The sequence below is a fragment of the Dendrobium catenatum genome, unplaced genomic scaffold, assembly GCF_001605985.2.
Source record: "Dendrobium catenatum unplaced genomic scaffold, ASM160598v2 fragScaff_scaffold_716, whole genome shotgun sequence".
NCBI lineage: Eukaryota > Viridiplantae > Streptophyta > Magnoliopsida > Asparagales > Orchidaceae > Dendrobium > Dendrobium catenatum.
Genome location: NW_021319178.1, coordinates 2,261,826 through 2,268,099, shown reverse-complemented (window position 1 = coordinate 2,268,099; position 6,274 = coordinate 2,261,826).

Here is a 6,274-nt window from a genome sequence, read left to right as displayed (position 1 = left end):
TATCATGAAAATTCAATAGTTATGTGTGGGAACTTTAAATGCAACTTTTTATTTATTCAACCCATATATGTATGCTTTTTTATATATTAATACATGAGCTTGATTGATAATTACAATAAAGTTATTAAAAGCATTGATGATCATTAATAACTATTAATGATTGGTTAAGAGTAATTTCGATTTATGGAAACTTGCTTTCCATAGGAGACCAAATCATTTAGATATCTACTTTCATGAGTATGATTGGCATTTAGAAATGATAGTGCCATGTTTTACTAATAATGTAAATTTAATTCAGCTCCTTATCTATGTTATGAGAGATTCAATGCAATTTGATAATGTAGATTTAGTTGAAATAATATAGCCTATTGTACCGTATGATTAGTTTAAATTTTAAATAATCTTAATTTATTATAAACTAATCCTATGAATATATTTCAATATTAAGATAGATCATATAGTATAATGTATATGTTATAGTATATATGTTATAATATAATCTTAGGATCAAAATTTTTAATTATTATATCTTCCAATCTTAACAATTTTTATTAACTTATTTAACTTGACATAAAGCCTAATTATACACTGCAATCCACGATTTTATCGTACGATCAGCTATGATAATCTCAATTTTACTTAATATTTGTTTTTTATTGATTTTTAAATCCAATGATATATGTATTGGCCATTTTTGCAGTCTCATCTCTTAAAAATATAATAATTCATGTCTCAAAATTAATAAAATAATTCTGCATCTTGAAGGTTGATCTTGATTTCGCTTGGGCTAATTCTAGCTAATTGAATCACTAGCTTCTTTTGAATCATGAATATGCTTCATGATATTATTTAATTTTGATATACAATTTTAACCTATATTGGAAGTACATTATTTCATACGTGCAATAATCTTAATCAATAATATTAGTTCATATTAATTATATTTTTTATCATCAAAATATTAAATATAAGCTTAAGTTTATGGGGTTAACAAATCTCCTTTCTTTTATGGTGGTAAATATTTTTTCAATTATATATGTTAAATTAAGGCTTAATGGTTGCTTCCTCTGAATTCATGCATTTTTATATCACTTTTAATTTTGTAATTGTTTATAATATCTTGAGGAATTATGTGAGCAATACATGAAAAAAGTAGATAATTGAATGATGAGATCATATAAGCTTCATAAAAGATACTAATTTAATAATTGATGAAAAAATTTACTTGTGCTTGATTTAGGTTTTGTTTGGGATAGTTTTCTTACAGCTTTTTAAAGCATCTTTTCAGTACAAAAATTTCTAGTTAAAAAAAATTTAAAGAGCAATAAGAAAGCTCTCCCAAATAAAACCTTAATTATGATGTAATATCAATTCAAGAAAATAAAGGAATGTCTAAGCTTGCTAAAAACACTACCAATATTACTATATCTTAAATATAAATATTACAAATATGCTTATAAACAACATCATAATTATGTAAATTTGAAGGTGAATTGGGTGTTTAATGTGCACCGGGAATTTTGTTTCAAATTTGTAAATTTAAATTCTAAATATTTATGAAAATAAGAGTCATAGTAAATGCTAAGTATACAAACTCGATACACCACATAAGGTTATATAGTTGTATAGTCTTGTTGCGTCCTGGAGTATTCGCGGTGGTAGAGAAATATAAAGTTTAGCGTCTTAGCGTTGTACAAAGAACCAACACACAAGCAGATAAGAGAGAGGGTGTAGCGTTCATAAGGGACACTATAGTTTTTACGTGGAAACCCCTGAAAGGGGAGAAAAATCATAGGGTCTGGCCCAGTTTGAATGAATCCACTAGTATTTACAATCGATTACAAATGAGGCCCTTCTTAGGGAGAAGGCCTTAGCTTGATGCCACAAATGTACATCATTTATAGCGCATTACATGGTGGAAAGTACAATAATCAATATAGACATGTTTGTTTGGTCGGTAGGACCATAGTATATATAATAGAGGTCAGAAAGACTGTAGTATGCAGGAGACCGAGGTCAGAAAGATCATTGTCTGATGATGTAGGTCAGAAGGACCATAGTAGGCGACGGAGGTCGAAAGGACCATAATTTGTAGGAGACAAGGGTTCAAAAGATCATAGTTGGCCTGAGATTGAGGTCAAGAAGACCGTTGTAGTAGGGAGGTACTCTGGTAGAATTCTACGCATCAGGTGGTGGCCCGACAGAAGTCCGGGCCTTAGGTGGCGGTCCGATAGAAGTCCGGGCCTCAGGTGGTGGTCCGGCAGAAGTCCGGGCCTCAGGGCCTCAGGTGGTGGTCAGGGAGAAGTTTGGGCCTCATTTGATGGTCAGAGAGAAGTTCAGGCCTCATGTGGTGGTCCAACAAAAGTATGGGCCTCAGGTGGTGGTCCGGAAGAAGTTTGGGCCTCATGTGGTGGTCCGACAAAAGTTTGGGCCTCAAGTGGTGGTTCGACAGAAGTCCGAGCCTCAAATGGTAGTCTGACAGAAGTTTAGGCCTAATGTGGTGGTCTGGGAGAAGTCCAAGCCTCAGGTGGTGGTCCGAGAGAAGTTCGGGCCTCATGTGGTGGTCCGGGAGAAGTTCTGGCCTCACGTGGTGATCCGATAGAAGTCTGGGCCTCAGGTGGTAGTCTGATAGAAGCCCGGGCCTCATGTGGTGGTATGGGAGAAGTCCGGGCCTCAGGTGGTGGTCCCGCAGAAGTTCGGGCCTCAGGTGGTAGTTCGTCAAAAGTCCGGGCCTCAGGTGGTGGTCCGGCAGAAGTCCGGGCATTAGGTGGTCGAGGAGTGAGGAGGCAAGAGAGATATCTGATCTCTCTCTTTCTCTCTTGCTTGGAACCCCCCTTTCAAGAGGGAGGAGGGGGTTTATTTATAGATTTCCTAGAGTGGCATTGCCTATAAATAGGTGAGATATCAAGGGCATGTGAGGAGTGGCTTGGATGGACGGCCGATGTTGAATCCCTTGATTGTGGACCATTTAATGGACATTTGAATGTCTTAGTGATGTTGGAATTCAGTGATCTTAGGCTCGTTGTATTCGTCTCATCTAGCCGCTCGATTTTACTATAAGTACGTCATGTTTAAAAACCATTTGGTAATCCAAATTATTGTTCGAGCCCTCCAACAATGCTTCAGACCCTTGATTTGGACCCATTTGGGCTCAAGTTGAGTCGAATTTGGTGTCGTTGGGTCCGTATTTTCGAGACGTTTATTTCGATTATAAGTTTACTGAAATCGGAGTTCGGATGGTTCCAATTTTAATTTTGAAAGTTTCCAACTTGATTTTTCCTCGAGATTTGTGCCGATCAAGATAATTTTTTGAGGATGTACGTATCAAGTCTAAAGACAAGTTATTGTTGAGTTATGTACCTATTAAGTCTAGTAACCAAGACATATTTTAATTACCAATGATGAATTTACTAAATCAAGATTCACAAAAATTATGTAACAAGATAAATTTAAGCTATGAAGAGCTTAAGATAAATTTCATCATATAAGTGTAGCACAAATGTATTGTGTGTGTGTATATATATCCACCATAAGAATAATTAACCAAAGAAATTATGACTACATAAACAGATAAAGTGGGAGTATTGTAAGGCTATAAGGATAATGCACATGAATGACTTTTACGTGGTTCAAACCCCCGAGACCAACGTGACAGTGACCAACTCTTCATCTGTGAGTGCAGCCACTTCCTCCTACAATATTCCAATTCAGGTAGCAACCTTACTGTTGATTACTTGTTAGTCGTTGATCTATAACTAACCAAGGCTATTACTCTAACTGAACTATAGCTGCTTTATTGATATAAATACATGTCTACTGTACTGGAGCCACGTACACAGAAGAATGAAATCATTACTTAGAGAATTACTCTTACATTTTACCTTAAGTTATTCTCTGTCACTTATCTTTGCTTTGTTCTGTAAATTGAATTCAACGTTATGTCCATGCCTAGAAACCTCCTAAACTAGGAGTAATTATTGTGTCCGGACACCGAACACGTCCAAAGTCCAATAACAAAGCACCACGTCACTTGAGCGCTCGGTACCGTGCTCGATACCGCACTCGGTAATGCGCTTGGTACACTCAGCATACTCAGTATTTTGTCCGGACGTAATAATTTTTCCTAAACTAGGATCTCACTACTCAGACGGATGATTTTTACTCCTATCCTATTTTTGTTGTACTGATTTTTCTATATTTTTGTTGGTGTTTAAGATAAAAACAACTAGAGGTGGTGCCCTCGCCTAGAACAAGATGAATGAAAGATTTTTCTGAAGAGAAAGATAAACATAAAGGCTTCTCCACCTAGTTGAAAAGTGACGCATTTTTCATATAGTTTTTGTAGTAAATCCCATATCCTTTGCTTATTTTCTTTATTGTTTCATCATATTTGTTTGTTTATGAAAAAAACAATAAAATTATAAAAGCCAATCCACTGAGCATATAAGAATTAGCTTTTCATTTATATATCATATAGCATTTATGATAATTTTTTTACTGTTTTCTATAGCAGCATTTTAGTACAAATATCCGCTTAGACACAAGCGTGCGGCGTAAGTCTATTTCCTAAAAAGGTTTCCTACTCTCGTGCAACGCCCTAAATTTTTTTCTACCGGCTTTTGGGCTCCCTCTATAAAAAGTTTTATCTCCGCCACTAGATATGTGATGTCCATCTAATTTTGACACTGAGCAAATAAAGAATTGAATGTGTTAGAGCTATTAAACAGAAGTTAATGATGATTTCTCTTAATAAAATCACACTAATGTGTTTCATTATTTGAAGCCAAAAGAAGATTTTGTCTGAATTGGCAATAATTCATATTTTATTTTATACTGCAAATTACTAGAACATAAGCATTTTCAATAATTTAATGCAAGTTGATTTTTTTAAATTGGATTTTAATTGAAGATGGTTGTTAATAGTTGAGCAACAATAGACAATTAATTTTAGTTCACAGCATATGCCAAAAACATATTATTGAGGGCATCTCGAGCTGAAAAACTCATTTTACACTCTAAAATACAGTAAAAGTTCAAAAATCTCGTAATTCATCTCCAATCAAATTTTATTTCTTTCTTCTTTTATACGCTTCATGTGATGGTAACAATCTCTCTCATCTTTCGTGCTCTTTTCTCCTCTTTCATGCTCGTCCTCAGCAAATTCGGCAACTCAATTTTTTGACGTAGGTGAACAGTCCGACGCCGGCGCCGGCGCCGGATTATTCACTTACCAAATTTTGGCATGAGATTTAAAGTTCGAATGCAACGAATGACGAATAGCGTACAGTAGCATGCAGTTCAGTTGGAGATTGTCTGATGCTCCAAATGGCTGCAAACACAATACAAATATCTATGTTGGGATTTTATTCAAATTATGTAAAATACAATATTTTAATAGATTTTGGACAAATTTTTAAAGTAGGCATTATTAAAAACTTAATTATGTAATTAAGTATCGAAAAAAAATTAAAGTTGGCAAAGTCATCAGTTTAATGAGCAAATTGCTGTAGTAAAATATTTTTTTAATTAAACTATTTTAGAAATCTAAAAAATTTTATTAAAATTTAAGAAACTTTAACTAACAAACCACAACTAAAATTCTTGTTTATGAATATGACATCTAATTACTTATAATTATAAATAAACCATTCTATTCTATTATAAGACGTTTTGAGTACGTGTGATCTTTCTTTTCTTAAAACTTATTTTAGTGCAAAATAAAAAAATAAAATAAAATGATGATATGTTCTAACTAAAGGTGGATGAGCTATAGCCAATATTATATGATTGTTAACCCAAGTGAGGTAGGAGAGAACATGTAGAGCAAATATTTTAAGGCTCAATTGGTTGCTTCTAAATAGATAATATTAATTGAAGTTAAATAATATTAATATATAAATCTTCAAAAATAAAATCTGTTAAAAATAATAATTTATTTTAAAATTTCAAAGGCAAAACAGAAGAAATGTTCATATATTTTAATTTTGATTGATATTTCCCTTCTATCTAAGGATGTAACCGAATCAAGCCAACTAACAAGCCGGCTCGAACTCGATTCATTAACAGGCTCGACGAGCTCGAACATGATTTCGAGCTCGACGGCTTATCGAGCTCGAGCTTGAACAAAACTCCGCTCAACTCGTGAGCTCGTCGAGCCGCTCACGGATGTAACAGAACTACGACGGACGCGACGATGGGGCTCAGGTGGACAATGGACGCGTGGACGGAGCTCAGGACAATAATGCTCGATGACGGAGCTTGGGATGACCGTGGA